At 39.6% G+C, this 16,688-nt stretch overlaps 1 protein-coding gene across 1 annotated transcript in view; it reads left to right on the top strand.

Annotated features, from left to right (window-relative positions):
* The window catches only part of asic1b (acid-sensing (proton-gated) ion channel 1b), a gene marked incomplete at both ends in the record, with an annotated part of 164,225 nt that overhangs the window by 23,858 nt on the left and 123,679 nt on the right, over positions 1-16,688 (top strand). The gene's annotated exons all lie outside the window — the stretch shown is intronic.

Below are 16,688 nucleotides of genomic sequence, written 5' to 3'. Positions count from 1 at the left end.
TTTTTTTTTTCTCCAGATAGAAACATTTAAAAAATAAATTACGACATGTGTAAGGTTAATAATGGACAACAATTCGTATAGTTTTCAAAGTGTTCTTTGTTTCCTTCAATAGTCAACTGTAATCAGCTTCAGTTGGATGGTTGAATGGAAGTACGTCTCTTTACACCTCATGTACATTACTATAGTTATTGATTCAGCACTCAACCAGTCAAAATGTAGATCTCTTCTGTGTCTATTGTCCTTAGTGACTCTTGAGTAGATGAAGACACACCTGCTACTGTCGATTGAGTATTATTCTGAGAACCTGAAAAGAAAAACACTTCAAATGGAGGAAATCCTTCATTTTTATACCCGTGGCAACAATCTTACAATACTCTGTGGAGCAACAATCAGAAATGAATTTTAGATTCAAATGTATTCAGGTTTAATCATGGTACAATGTAGCAAATGTAACACAATATTATATGTTTGTCAAATATAAGTTAAAGTTATAAGTTATACAATATTAATGGCAATGATAATATATTTCCCTTGGTGGACTTTATTTTAAACAGTATGAATGCCATTCATTTCAGCTTATCATGTATGAGGTATTATACTTGAGGATTTTTTTTCATACTTATGTACTGAGATAATATGCTTTCCTTTTTGTACATGGATGCCATCTAAATAGGGTTTGGCTCACATTTACATTCACCTCACTATTTACTTAAAGCCCCTGTGCTATGGGTGTAGTGACCTCGGACACAAACAAACAAACAAACAAACCAATAAACAAATCCAATTGTTCATGATTTAATTAATTCTGTCTGTCTTGTATCAGCTACAATAGAGAGAATCAAGAAACGTGTTTCATCACTTAAAACATTAGTCAGTTTGATGTGAATAGGGCAAGCAAGTCTGAATTTTGCAGCCACTTTTGTTTATGCAACATTTCCTCGATAGTTATCAGCCCGGGGTTCTCAAAAGCAGCCCGTCCACTGGCATTACGATCAACACTTGCCCTACAACACTGACACAAAAACCCTAAATTTTCTAGTTCAAGGCTTTGCAAAGAGTCACAGCTGGACTCATCTCTGCATCCAGCAGACTAGACGAAGTGGGTGGTCAGTGCTAAGTGAATTTAATAAATATAATATATACATCTTTTTATTCCCTGATATGCCGGTGCTTGTCGTGTCTGCTTCTCACAGTGTCTTTTCCTTCAGACAGAGTGTGTAGACAGCTCTTTTTTTCTAGTTCAAAGTGCGGTTTAGTCGGCAAGCAGAGCTTCACTTCATGTGCCGAAGAAATGAAAAGCTTCCGCTAAACGGCATTGTGCATGACTTCATCCTGCATATTATGTTCAACTGACTGGAGGCTAGAAGCGGGACTCGCTGTGTCGAAGGTGAAAGCCAATGCTGGTCTTACTACTGCATGGGACAGCGAGGATGTGTCCAGCCCGAGAAAATGATGCAGGTGCAGAAATGTGTTTGTAATCAGCTGAATAATGCAGAGAGAGGCTTTTTAAAGTGTGGATGTATGAGCCTTATCCCCCCCAAACTCTCTCACAGTGCTTTGTCTCCCACCGATGAATGCTTTTCTATACTTTAACATATTATACAATATCACGGTGAGTCGCTGTTTTCCTCTCGCTAGTTACATACTTTTCATTATGAAAAAATGTTCATCTTTAATATAGCCTACTGCTTGTGACTGCAGCTCGCTGGAGTACAATGAACTCATCACCATTTTGAGATGATTTTACCTTTGCGATATGGTGTGTTTTTCCTGCTGCAAGTGGCCACCAGAAGATGGCACACCGCGGTCATAAAGGGGATGACATGTTCAGCAATAATACTGAGCCTGTGGTGTTCAAACAATGCTGAATATATACTAAGGGGCCCAAGTTGTGCCAATACAATCTCTCCTTCACCATTACACCACCAGCAGCAGCCTGAACCTTAGATACAAGCCAAGATGGAGCCATGCTTTCATGTTGTTTATGGCAAATTCTGACTCTACCACTCAACTGTAACAGCAGAAAGTGAGACCCATCAGACCAGGCAATGTTATCCCGAAACTTCTACTGTGAAATTTTGCAGAGCCTCGGTTTCCTGTTCTTGGTTGCTGGGAGTTCAACCCAGTGTGGCGTCCGAGATGGTCTTCAGCATCTGCTGGTTGTAATGAGTGACTGCTGTTTTGTTTGCTTTTTTCAATGAATTCGTCTGGCTGTTCTTCCCTCTTTTCTACCGCTCACTGGATATTTTCTCTTTTTCATATATGTGTTTGTAAACTCTAGAGATAGTTTAGTGTGAAAGTCCCAATAGAACAACGGTTTCTAAAATACTCAGATCACTTTAATCATATTTATACCCAATTCTAATGCTTTCCTTGTAAATACATTAAGTTCCTACGTGTTGTTATGTGATTAACTGATTGGCTATTGACATTATTTAGCTGAACAAGTGTTCCTAATAAAGTGGGTGGAATTGATATTAATAGACAAACAGTGCAAAGTTCCATTTTTCCATTTCTATGGTTACAAGTAGCAACATTTGGGAAACAGAAAATGTCACCTTGTTAAAGTATATTGTCTTTAAAGAAATTATTAACGGTCGTGATTTTTTTTCAATGTAGGAATCTTTTTTTTTTTTAAACAGAAAAGTTTGGTAAACAAATCCTTGAGGCTCTGCATACGTCCAGTCGTACAACCTTACATATTGTAAGGTTTTGTTTTGGCACTTTTATTACCTTTATCTCAAACCCTTGGGCTAGATTGGACAAACACTTCCAATGTGAGTGCTCAGCCAAATAGCATACAAAATATGTTTGAAAAAAAAGCTTTCAAAAGTGAAAGTGATATCAATAATTGCTCTTCTCCTATTAAATGCACTACTGTTATATTTATGCGATAACCCCGCCCCCACAGTGCATGCTTCAGTTGATTTTTGATGGAGCGTGGGCATTTACAATTAATGTGCACCGGTATGCATGATCACATGTATGCATATCCCAAAAGCTCTCTCTCTCTGTGCTGCACAGGTCATTGCTCACTAACCTGAAGAGTGCCCCTGATTGCCTTGCAGAGACGAGACCTCACACTTTTTGTAGGAGTGAAGACAGCAGCAGTAAACAGCTATTACTATGCATCGTCACAGTCTGGACCAGCATTACAATTGCTGTTTGTCTTTTGAGCCAAGTAAATCCATTTGCCAATTACTGGCATTTATCAAAATGTGCATACACAAAAAAAGGGGGGTGGGGTGGGGGGGAGACTAGATTTAATTCTGGTAATAGGTTAAAGAGCTACAAGGAAGAGCAAACACAAACCAGGCAACTGGCAATGAATGGCTAGTGGCTACCTTTCTGTATCACCCCCCCCCCCCCCCCCCCCCCCCCCCCCCGCGCCACACACACACACACACACACACACACACACACACACACACACACACACACACACACACACACACACACACACACATCACAGCCCGTTCAAGTACATTCACTGTTTGAAACCACGCAGAGGCTCATTGCATGCTTGTTAAGCTCCATAGGTTAAAGTCATTAGGATTCACCAGTGGTATTAAATAAAAGAATCATGGACCATAATACAATATGTGGTGACATATGTTGGAAGAATGTATCATTCATAGGCACCCATCAATTTACCAGTCAGTATGAGTCAGTGTCTCAATGGCTGTCATTAGCTGAGGGAAACAGAAGCTTCATAATTTCACCGTCACTGTTTCAGAGTGTAAATCGCAGCACCTGTTTTCCTGCTTTCTGTAGGATACTCTGCCTTTGTGAGGCATTTGGCAGAGGTGTGGGGATTCAAGTGGCCCAGGAAGTACAACACCGGAATATCACGCAGTTGGAAAAAATTAGGTGGCGGAAACAAATGTAAAATAGGCCCTATGTCCCCGGCACCTACAACTTAACTACCCTTGAGCAAAACGGTGAAATCAAAATATTTTCAGTGGTCATGAGTAAATTACTAGTAAGCCTGTAAAGCACAGAGAAAGATGGGGAAATACGAAGAAGAGACACAATGATGAATAAGATGATGAAAGGTGAAGTGATGGCAGGATGTCATCAGCCTCACACCATTTTAAATCGCATATTTCTGCCCCAAGCAAGGATTCAAATGCGAGTTTGAGTTTCTTTTTTTTTTCTAATTTTATCTTCTACCTCTCATACTTTTTTTTAACAAGTGTTGCTGAAGCACAAAACTAATTTGATTGTTATGAACATACTTGGATACAGACGACAAAAACAAAACAAAACACACACATTGTTCCTTGCACAGTGAGGAAATAATTGTACTCTGCTACCAAACACATTTTCAGGATATAACTATGAGGTCTGATGAATGTTTCTGTTTTGTGTAGGAAGAAACTGAAATTTGAACCAGTATGTAGGTCAGGACTTGTGGTTAAACACTTAAAATAAACGTACCCATGGCACTAAAAACTAAAAAAGTGTATAATCACCTCTGTGTGCCTGAGTAATGCACTAAAGAAAAGTCTAATGCTGCCTGAATCAAGTGTTCAGCCAGTTTCCTCCATAAGCTCCAAGCACCTTATTCAACATTTAGTATCCCAGACTTCTCCAGACACGCTCTAGCTATTACCTCGCAAGGCGTTAGCGATGAAATGATAAATATGAATTTATAATACCTGACAAGTGTTAACACCGGCAGAGTTACTCACGCACTATCCTGCGTGGAGTAGTTAAACATATGATACATAAGGCAAGTCTTCATTTGTCTCCATTAACCTTTTGTGTTCCCAAGGTATTTATCTCAAACACTTTACATCTTCCATAAATGCAAACAACTATTTTTACATCTTCAGAAAGACTTTAACTTGCCCTGTGGTCCTGGAGTGATGGATGACTTTAAAAGTCCTCAAAAGTCTAAACAACCATAAAAGGGAGGAAGAAAAAAACAACAACACCTCAGCAGGTGTTTTTTTTAATTTCATTTGATAAATATATCGATGCACTTCAGGTCATCTTTGATCTGACTCTGGAAGAGAGGCTGTAAAGGAAATAGATAAACAGTGACAGAGATGCATGGTGTGATTCTTCCAAAGAGAAGACGCGTCTGACAGGACACATGGGAGGAAAACGAAGGAAGAGCAGAAATATAGCTTAAAAGCCGTGAAAGGAGATCTGCCGAGAAGGAAAAGATGGGAGAGTAAGATGGAAAAAGAAACCTAGTTGTGCTGTGAGAAAGGGCAGAGGTCCTCCGCCAGAGTCAGACGGACATACCTACCAAAGTTCTGCTTTGCACTATTTATACTTCTGTTGTACATACCTGTATCATCTTTGCATTGTATATTATTTCAAACTGTTTTAGTACATTTTATATATTATTCACATAATGTTAACTGTGTTTACACTTTGTTTTCTTGCAGTATAATTCCTCATTCAGGAACTGACCTGTAAATCTGACTCTTTGCTATCTGCAGGTATTTTGGACGGGTACTCTGAGATGCTTGTAAAGCATACTGTTGGCTCCTACATTACTTTATACTCGTAAATAATGTCAATAGACTCAAACTCCCAATATGTTTCATGTCATATGAATGTATGGAGTTATAGCAATACCTAAAATAACAAACTTTTTTCCTATTTGTTTTATAAGCACCTTATTGTCTTTGTTGTCTAATTGTTGTATCTACTTTTACCTTTTCTTTTCAATATTCAACTGTTTACGTTGTTGTTTGCTTTTGAGAGACATATTATGTATCAGTAGAATCCTTGTAAACAAGAGGTGTGCACTGGAACTGAAGGGCCGCAGCCTTGCAAGGTTTTAACTTGTCACCATTCACATCTGATTGCAACCAGAAGCCCGTTCTCAAGCTTTCTGCTAAGATTCAATTTGACACGTTGATTAAAATTATGCTCATTATATAGGAAGACCATATAAACTGACAGGACCCTCTAGGATCAGAAAGTCCACTTCTGCTTGTGAAAATCTAGACATCAACCACAATGCATGGGACATGAACTTGTGTATTTACTATGTATTCTGAATGTAAACGGGCAAAAACTTTGAATACGATGTAACAAGATGAACAAGATAAAACCGTGAGTCCATGGAGAGAAGGTTCTCCTTGAAGGCGATGTCCGTGATGGACAGAACAAGCAGCGGCATGTCTGAAAGTGAAGCAGATAACACTGATGACGGAGCTGATTCAGGGCAGCATGTCACTGCCCATCTTTGGCCTTTTTCAAGAGAAATGTTTGAAGTTGTCGCTCAAACCTATAAAAAGGCTGTTAGAAAAAGAAAATCCCCCCCGGGCCTCTTTATGCTTCATGCAGTGAATACATTTTTCAAGCACCTACTTTTCTTTAACTTTGACTTTCACTAGAGGAAAAGACATGAGTGATTATTTTTCTTCTTGGGTATTTCAATATCTTCTCGAAGAAAATGTACTTTTCTTGCATCTGCCATTCAACATACATCAGATATTTTAGTTTAAATGAAGCCTTGCTCTTCCTCCAGAATGCAATAGCTAATGCAAATAGTCATACTATTTCAAGGCACAGTAGATTTTTGCTATAATGTTTTTTTTTTTTCATTTGATCTTCTAACATTTTTTTTCCTCCTGTTCTGAAATGGTTAGAGACTGTGGCAGACTTTGTTGGTTGTAAAGTGTTAGAAAATTGTAGTAATGTACGGCAGCAATAATCAATGTCCGTGGGAGAGTGAAGACTTAAGTGAGTGAAATGAATGAATCTGTCAGACAGCGGAGGGAAACGAGATTGAATGTTTCCACTTTGGCTGCTGCTGATGTGTACATTTATTCAGTTTACACTCTGATCACAAATTACAAAATGTTAATTGCTTTATGTCTTATTTGTTTGGCTATTGGTGTTTAAAGACATACAGAGCCTTTTTATCTCCTATAGCATTGGTGATGGTGGAGGTACCGTGTGTTAGTGTGGTACACATGATGGTCATTGCTACCTCTTTGTCAACTGCAACTATCGAGCATCACGATGCGGCACTCTCACACCCAACAAGCACATCAATAACACTTCATCCAATACACTTGGGGGAAATATGAGTTTCCCTTTTCCTGCAAAGACACCATAATAGGCAATTAAACAGCTCATCCAGTAGAAGCAAAACAAGGTTCTTGAGAAGGAATGGAGCATTCAGAGGTTGACTAATTAACACGACATCTGGAATGGAACCAATGTTTCTTTTTGCTGCGTATTGAACTCTGGCAGCTGATGAGAGGGTTTGCGGACAGCAAATTGCGGCTTTGAGAAAGTGGCTCGCGTTACACTCGTTGAACCCTCTTCCACATTTGACGTTAATCATGTTGTGTTTGAGCAGGTAATGACGTTTCTTGGGCCGAAGAATGCAGTAATCCATCCTAATAATTGTGTTGTTGGTGTGCTTTACGTGTTATTGTCTCTCACTTAGCTCAAGGAAATAGGTTTCCCAATAGGTCAGCGCAAACAAGATGATGCCTAAATGCGGTATATTAGTGTGTGTGTGTGCGTGCATGTGTGTGTGCCTTGAATGGGATTGTGTATAACGGTAATATGACAGTGTGATTAATGTAATTCTTCCTTACTGCTAAACTTTATATTTACCCAAGAAATACTTGATTCGGACAGACTTTCAAGTGAGCTGTGCATTACCTCAGATTCTATAACTCCTCTTTGTAAACAATACAATTGCACTATTTATAAAGAGGAGTTATAGAGTCTGAAGTCACAATTTGGCCACAATTTGGTGGGATGAGTCTGTTGCTGAAGGTGGAGAGGGTGAGAGTCATTGTTGCACCTCAGTTTGGACCATATCCTGCTATCTGACACCACACATACAGAGTCCATCTCCACCCCCACCATGTCACTGGCCTCTGTAATTCGTTTGTTGGTGTCGGGAACCTTCTGCTGCACGTCGGTCCAAGTCAGGGCTATGTGAGAAACACGAAGCTCCAAATCAAATCCTACACTAAAGTGTCTTTGTATACACAGACTATTGTGATGTATAAAACGATTGCTATCATATCCTGTTTTCCTCCAGGGTAGCCTGTTCCTTAGCTGCTTGAGCCAAGAGCCTTGCATCATTAGCCACCCGGCACTAGATTTAACACTATTTCTGTAATTATTGTCCAACCTCTCCAGCTGAGAAATGACCTGGAGCTTATTCGGTTTTGATATTTACTGGCCACGCATCTGCAGCTCCTGCAAACTCTCACACAGATTTTATGATGTGACTCACCCAGGCCTTACACGAACCCTCACTATGGTAAATAAGTTTTCTTATTTCCCAGATGAGAGGGACAAAATAACAGGTTGAACAGGGTCTATCACCATATCACAGAATACACAAAACCAAGATATTGGTGTTAGATCACTCTAGGGTCACCAGGGAAGAAAAAAAAAAAATATTCTGGGTGTAGGTCTGCTGATGTTGTGCCATGAAGAAAAACATGAAACACATTCAAGCGCATTTAAGTCAAATAACCACCTTTTTCATTCAGAGGTACTTTACCTCAGCGTAGGTGAGGAAGAGTCCCGGCATTGGAGATGACGTGGTAAGAGGTGCTGCAGGGAGGCTTGTGGCGCAACAAAGAAAAGCTAATTCTTCTTCAACTTCTACATTTTCCCCCCTTGATGTGTTCACAAAAAAAGATCAGTAAAAGAAATATTACAACCCTTTTTTTTTTATATATTTTCCGGCTTCTATGTACTTGTCATTACTATTACCTCTTTTATAAGCCTTGAAATCTTTGTTTTAACACCGACAGCCTCTACAAATTGTAACGCCATATTTCAGCTTGAAAACTCCGTTCAAAACAACACAACAACCCTTTTGTAAACAATCTATCAAATATGTTGTTTGCTTGTTTAGTATTTTTCCTGTAGGATTTCTTATTATTGGTCAGTTTTTTTCTGTTTTCTTCATTCCTTTTTCACCCTTTCTCTCATCTTATGCTGCTTTTATCGCTCATAGTGACCATCGCTTCCATGATCCATTTTTCCTTTCTCTATTTCTTCTCCTTTGTCCTGATTTCGTTTAATCCTTTTCTTCCCTTATTGGCCTCCATTTGCGACTACCACTATTCTTCCTTTATTTATATCCCTTATCGCTTTTTTGCTTCATTTTCCTTCTCTTTTCTCTGTTCCCTTTTTTTCTTTCTCAAAATGCATTTGCACTTTGCACATTTTAATGGTCCTATTCTTTGTGAAATTCATACTCTCATAGCTACACCACTTTTGGAGCTTGTCATTCAATGCCTTTCACCTACCAGCAATCATGCTGCAGATTTACCAGAAAATGCTCTTCCTTGGTTATTTTAGCATTCTTTACGTGCATAGTTCATAACATCACAGTTTGTTTTGGTTATTCTCACATTGTAGGAATTGCAAAACTTTCTCATTGTAGATTATTGTGTGAATACTCTAGGTACAGTTTCATAAGACCAAGGTGATTACAGTTTTAAACATCGAATATATAACAAATTCTGAGTGTGCCAACACAAGTTATTTGTTGGTAATCACCAAATTTGTCTGCACAAATGGCATCACAGCTGAAACTGAAAGGAACAACAGCACAATCACAATTCATAATCCCGCCAAAGAAAGGACGGATTAGGTTCTTCGCTTGGACAAATAGCTTGCCCTCTGTTTTCCACATTACAGTTAATAAACTATGTTTCAAATGAACAAATAATGAACGCAGCGCAGACAATAAGCCTATTGTGAAAACGTGTTAATTCCTTACTCTGCTCCAAGGTCAGATCTGTGGGGCTGCCGCATTTCACCTAGAGTATAATTTATTTTCCATGTTCGCAGCATTTATCAAGCCACCACACTGAAAACTATGCATTCAAACTAGATGATTATGTCACTATATAGACACAGCATATGGATTAGAGTAGAGGGAGGGAGATGATTTGTGTGTGTTTCTGTAGGGCTATGGGTGTGTATGTGAGACTAAGGGACATGCACCTATTCTGTATGTAAGGCAGTGTTCAACTATGTATCACAACAGCGAAGACTAGATCGAAAATGTTAAATAAAAAAGGCAAAAAAAAGCCACAACAACAAAAAACAACAACAATACTCTCGCAACAGGATTCACTGTATATACATTGACTAGTATATGGTAATGCATTTTGGCTTGCCTGTCGCCCTGGCTGGGATGATGATGATGATGAGGTGCAAATCTGAAAGCCATTACACCTCCCTATGAGTTCTATTATCACTACCGACTGATAATTGCATTGGGCTGTCGTGCTACGGGAGCGACAGCCTGGTGCCGGTGCCTTTCTTTATGGTGTGGCCCGATATGATCTTTGAGTGCACTGGTGCGAACACTCCGGACTTTTTATGGTGTCCTTTTGTGTCACACGGGCCAGACCGAGCTGAGACTGTGAGATAGGAAAAGGAAGAAAAGAGAGAAGAAGTTAATGTTAATTAACAGAGAATAATGAAGGAGGGGAGAGGAAAATCAAATCTCATTTATGAGAATATTTACTGGCCCTCTGCTCTCACTTTTATCCATCCTTTTCACCCCACCACCCAAAAAAAAAAATGGAATTGATTAGGCTGGTTTTACTATTAAACGGATGATGGTTCATGCAAGGACTGCTGAATGTGGAAAGGTGAACTAAAATGACATCTCTCTCTCTCATACCAGCACTAATTTAATGCTGTTATTACTGCCGTAAGTGGATTTTCATCTCTTTATATGCATTCCAACATGCAGTCATTGATATTTAACTTTAGATGAGCTTGGCTGAAAAGACTCCCCGAGGAGAAGCCTGTTGGTTTCAATGGGCATTTTTGTTCTCCAACAGAAATAATGAGGCAGTGTTTACTAGGAGGTGAGGATAATACCTCAGTCTGGCTAAGAAACCCAAGGTTCGAGAGGCAAAAGAGCACACTCCATTAACTGATCAACTACCACTGTGATGCCTTACAGCAAGGCATTACACTTAATTAGTCCAGCAGAGCTTAACGGTGGCATAAAGCTGATGTTGTATTAACAAGTTGTGAGAGAATGGGCTATGTCATTGAAAAGAGAAAAAAAAAAAAGTTGCAGGCTTTCTGTTTAAAGATGATAGAAAATCAACATGGATGTAGAATGACGAAACAGTTGAACTTCATCACATATTGATCATAATACTCAAAATGCACTTCATAATTTTTCCTCCAATGAAACATCATAAACGTGAAATACATCATGCAGCTTTATCAAAGATTTGTATGTGCCTATTCCCAGACGGCCAGCTCACAGCAGCATCGTCATTTACATGGATGTGGTGAAGGAGTCAGAAGGTTGCTCATCTCCCCTCTCTCTCTCTCTTGATCTTTGAAAAGAGATGCATCTGCAATTATTTTCCTTCACTCCTGTCTCATCATTACTGCTGAGATGTTCTCTCTCTCTCCTTTCGTCCCGCTTGTCCATCAAGCGCTCCGCTTTGATATTCATGTAGCAGCATGATTGAGATGCAAAGGAGCTGGTTACCAGGTCTGAGGTCATCCTCTTTTCCTCATCTGTTTCCTTTTCACCCCTTTCATCCTCCTCACTTCCTCTTTTCCTCCCCTCCCCTCTCCTCTTCTCTACTTTTTCTTTTCTCTCATGGTGGCTTGTTGTCTCTGGTAGTCTTTGGTCTTTCATATTCTTTTGACTTTGTATAAGTGGGTTTTTGTTCCAGCACCATGTAAAAAACCATAGATTTTAGCCACAATCCAATACGATGTCCTCTCTGGTCAACTTGAGCTTGATGAAGAGCCAAAAGGAATAGGTTAAGAACCTTTTCTTTTCATTTTCATGCACCCTGAGCAGTCTGAAGGGTTACACTCCACTGCATGCCATCCCATCCTATCTAGGCACTTTCTGGCTCCCTGGTCAGTTTCCCTGAAGGTAAATCTAAGCCTTGTTGGGATACAAAAACATTCTGCCTGCTGGCCTGCAGCTACTGCTGCTCGAGTGTAGGATTCAATAATTTGGCCTCGAGGATGAGTTAAACTGTCTAATTCCTGAACTTATGTGAAGAGAAAACTTTGACCCCTTGAGAAAAGAACACATTTGAGAAAGAATTCAGGCGAAGCCACTTGATCCGGCTTTACCGTGGATGTGTGATTTCTTCCTGCAGACTGAACTAAACCAAACCCTCACCCTCTTTGCCTCATAGTATTCCTGCGAGGGGCTTCTGTAATACACCGTTTGTGAAGTTTGTCACATATTTTTTGAAACCCTTTATTATACTAACAGTGTGAGGATTGTAATTTGGCTCAGGTTAGGTTTTGTATTTGAAAAAAGAATTTTGCTGTAATTCATACGATTAGTTTACACTAACCCTTGTTGGGATTGCATGTCACACACACACACACACACACACACACACACACACACACACACACACACACACACACACACACACACACACACACACACACACACACACACACACACACACACAGCTTTATCATGTAGCGCTAGTAAACTACTGCAACCATGGCTCTTTGATCTGTAGGTCTTCAGAGTTGAAGAAGGACAAGTTCAGCAGACCTTTGAAATTTGTTAACCCCCCCCCCCCCCCCCCCCCCCCCCACACACACACACACACACACACACACACACACACACACACACACACACACACCATTTGCACCACTGACCTTTTCAGACAGGCATGCTTGTACTCGGCCCTGGACACGTCTGCAAAGCCAAAGCCAATAACCAGTGATTTATTTCATTTGGCTTCTCGAGTACATCCTCTCAGCTGAACCTCCCCGCCTTAGGCAAAGATAAAGCTGCAGCCTCAGCCCTGAAGGGATGATGCTGTGAATGCACCCCCCCCCACCCCCTCAAGTCACAGCCGCTGTCACAACCCCAACGCATACAGGAAAACACCACGTGGGCAACAGCATAGGACAGAGATCAGCATTAAGAGGTTACTTGGCTTGTGCCATGACTGTGCTTCACGTTGGGGTTCTGGACCACAGCCACACACATCGACTCAGGAATTTGAAAGGCGAATGCATGCAGTAAGAAAATCAGCATTGTGGTCAGTGTAGGCTGCTGGTTCACAATCAGGCCTTATCCTGGGGGCTTAAAAACCTGCTGTATTTGTATAAGTGAGCAAGAGTGGCAGAGGGAGGAGGCAGGTGGTCGAGTAGGCTAGAAATGGGCTTTGGAGGAAGTAGACCTATAGAGGAGCATTGCCTGCAGCAAGGCCATTTGGTATTCACCCTCTGAGGGTTGTGTCAGCAAATGCTCAGAGGTCAGCATCCATCCCACACACAAAGTTTTTAAAGAAAGTCATAGCTTATGAGCACGTTAAATGCCACAGACCCATAGTTTTCTAAGGCCCAGAGCTCAAGTGAGCATAAATTGGATGATTTGGTTGCAAAAGATACAACACATATTACATGTTGAACATATTGTAGTTAATCATTTGTATTGCATGCTTCAGTCCGAATTATGAAACTTAAATGTTAGTGTGTTGAAATCAAGTGCCTCAACCCTGGACGGATGGATTGATGGACATTTTCCTGAAGTAAAACTGAAATAGACACAAATCCAACTTGCATCGGTCCTTTCTGTGTGGAGTTTGCATGTTATTTCTGTACATACATGGGCTTTATCACAGTGCCAGGGTTTCCTATTATAGTCCAAAAACATGCATATTACATTAACTGTCCATTCTGTCTGTCTTTCTGTTTGTTTTGGGGGTCCAGGCCCAAGGTGTTTCCTGTTTTTTCTCCAAATCAATTCAATTCAATCAATTTATTTATTTTTTTTTTTTTTTGGGGGGGGTAATCACAATCTGTAGGAGTTGCATAAAGTTCTAAAAGGTGAACTCTGACCCGAACAGTTAATAACAAAATCCATTTACCTGAACTACAGTGTTTCTTCAACTTATTATACCACGCAATTTTGCCAGATGGCTTTTTGGAGAAGGTAATTGAAGTGACCTACTATTGGAAGCAAAGTGGCAAATGGCTTTTTCTAAGACTGTGCAAGAGACATATCCTTCTATTCTTTTAGGGTCCCAGAGGCAGCAGATACCAGATAAATGCCAGGGAGCCGCTGTGGCCAGCTCCTCTCCAAGCTGCTGCTCTCCCACTGTTGTCATTATTCCTCCTTTTTTTTCTCCAATCATGCTTTTTTTTTCTTCGTTCTCTTCATCTGTCATTGCACCTTTTCTTACTTGACAGGGATGAAGGTAGAAGGGTATTACGTCAAACCTAATATGCTTTCACGTCTTTTTTTTCATGCATTGCTGGTACTGAGGATCGAGAGAAGCGACAAGGAAGTGAGGGACGGTATTGTACAAATTGAACGTGGAGCCAAATACAAGACATAATAGAAGAAATGTTTGGATTTTTTTCGCCCTTTCTAACATGCCTGTGAAAGCCAAGTGAGAGTCAAGTTTTTTTTTTAACACAAGAGTTACCTTAAGAGTGCTTCTCAATCAGATGAATAGTTATTGATGATAAAGATTTCACTCCTCCATTGAAGAAAAAGTCATTTTGAAAGGATATACAGTTTCTTTACTTGAAGTGCTCAGAATAGGCTTTGAAAAATATCTTGTGCATGGTTGATGCTCGTGGGCATTTCTCCAGATGGTGCATAAGTGTTTTTTTGGGGATTTTGCCAAATAAATCCCAGAAGACTGAGAGACTGTCAAGATCACAACGTTGATACCTGTCGTCTGAGGACACTTATTCTTGCATTAATTCAGATACAAATCTTGCACATGTACACACAGGCAAATCTTTGCATAATTTTGCTGATTCACTTTTTGTGAGGACGAATGCATTTGCGGGCCTTGTTGTTACCCGAACATGAACCCTTACAACCGAGAGCTTCAACTCAACTTTACCTCTCGCCCTGACCAGAACACCATTCAAAAAAGTCCCCACTCCAGAAGCTCCAAACCACACGCTGATTCACACAAGTACATATATATACACACTGATGTGCACAACAACAGAGGCCTGTACTTGTTCATTCACTTACTGTTTGCGGTGGTGACGACTTTTAAAGTGCAGATCAGTTTGCACATACACAGAGGTTTTAGCTTCAGTGCAAACATACCTGTGTGTACACTCATGCTAATGTGTTCTTAATTTAAAATGATCAATTCATATCAAATATTGACCATTCTCCTTCAACAGAGGGTAAATATTGACAGCCGGTCCCCCGGTAGCTTGGCGTGTGTTGTGTTTTTACTGAGAGGACGTCAGTTCAGCTGGCCGATGAAATCCATGTGAGCTGCCATCCACACTGACGTGTATTGCATCAGACATTTCATTTGAATCTATTTTAGTTAGTTAGACATTAAATGTTGAGTTTTATTTGCATGTTGAGAACTTTTCTTGGACTTCTGTCAGTACAAGATAATAGGGCAACATTTGTTGGCAAACATGGCAAGCAAACAGTCACTAACACAGACACTAACCGTTTTTTAATCCAAGCTCAAGCAGCTTTAAATGCATAGTACTGCTAAAACATTTATCAAGCATTTATTTATTGTTAATCATTGTACATTTGTCTGATGATATGATTTGGTTTTATTGTAATGCACCTTGATTGACCTTTAGGCTGTTGTACAGTTCTATATGAATACATCTTGATTGATTAATTGATATTTATTTCTAATATTTAAGTAACAAAAAAACCATGAAAACCCATGTCACATGTATAAAGAAATACAACCCCATACAGAATTGCTCATCATATTGATGGCCATATAGATACATAAATACCAATTCAAATATTTCAAATAACATACATTATTTGATTTAACTTTTTCTTTAGTTGCATTTTTGAGAATAATTCATTTCAATTGTTTTTATATCATGCTGATAACAACATAGTCATCTCATAATTGATGGTGGAAAGAAAAAATATCTATTTTAAAAGAAAAAAACCTCTTTGCTGTGTTGCTTTTTGACACAATCAAAACTTGTTTGAGTGTAAAGTCCACTTTCTGTTCAAAAAGGATTTAATTATTATTATCCACTATTTGTACTGTACCTTATTGTTCAGATTATTTTCCCATTACGATGCTGTAATGCAGTGCTTTCAGTTACTTTGTGTTGTTAAAGATAGAGTTTTCTTAGTGTCATGTTAAGTCCTCTCTAAGCCTGTGATTACACCCATCGATTGTAATTCTAAGTGAAGGTAAATACAATTGCAACTCTTAACATTTACACACTTCTTTTCCAAGTAGTGAAACAAACTTGATAGTTAACAAAATTATGATTCAACATCCAATTTCAGTTCGCAACAAAGTGATAGAACAAAGTAATTTACAACTCTAATATAAGGATTTAAAAATATAATAGTAAAACTTTTCTGATCGCCACCATAGAAACAACTGTTGTCAACAGTGAAAGTGCTGTATTTGAAGTTCCCTATAAAGTCAGGGAGCAGGGAGTCCTGAATCCTTCTTGATCTCCATCCCCTGGGGCCCCTCTATCAGTATTACTTCCACTGACACTTCATAACGCATACATAATGCATGCTACGCTGTGATGTGAGTAAAGGGGTGTGACTCCTACTTTTTCTTCACGAGGAGAAATGTTGCTGTTTTGTGCAATGGCTGCTCTCCACACCTTGCTGCATTGAATGTAAAAAGCTGTGGCAAATCCCCTTTGAGATTGGTGAAGTGGAAGTAAAGGCATTGGAGAAAATACAACAAGGAAAATGT

The sequence above is a fragment of the Blennius ocellaris genome (genome assembly GCF_963422515.1).
Source record: "Blennius ocellaris genome assembly, chromosome: 4".
In the NCBI taxonomy this organism is placed as follows: domain Eukaryota; kingdom Metazoa; phylum Chordata; class Actinopteri; order Blenniiformes; family Blenniidae; genus Blennius; species Blennius ocellaris.
Note: the sequence above shows the minus strand (reverse complement) of the source record. Positions and strands in the feature narration are given on the sequence as shown.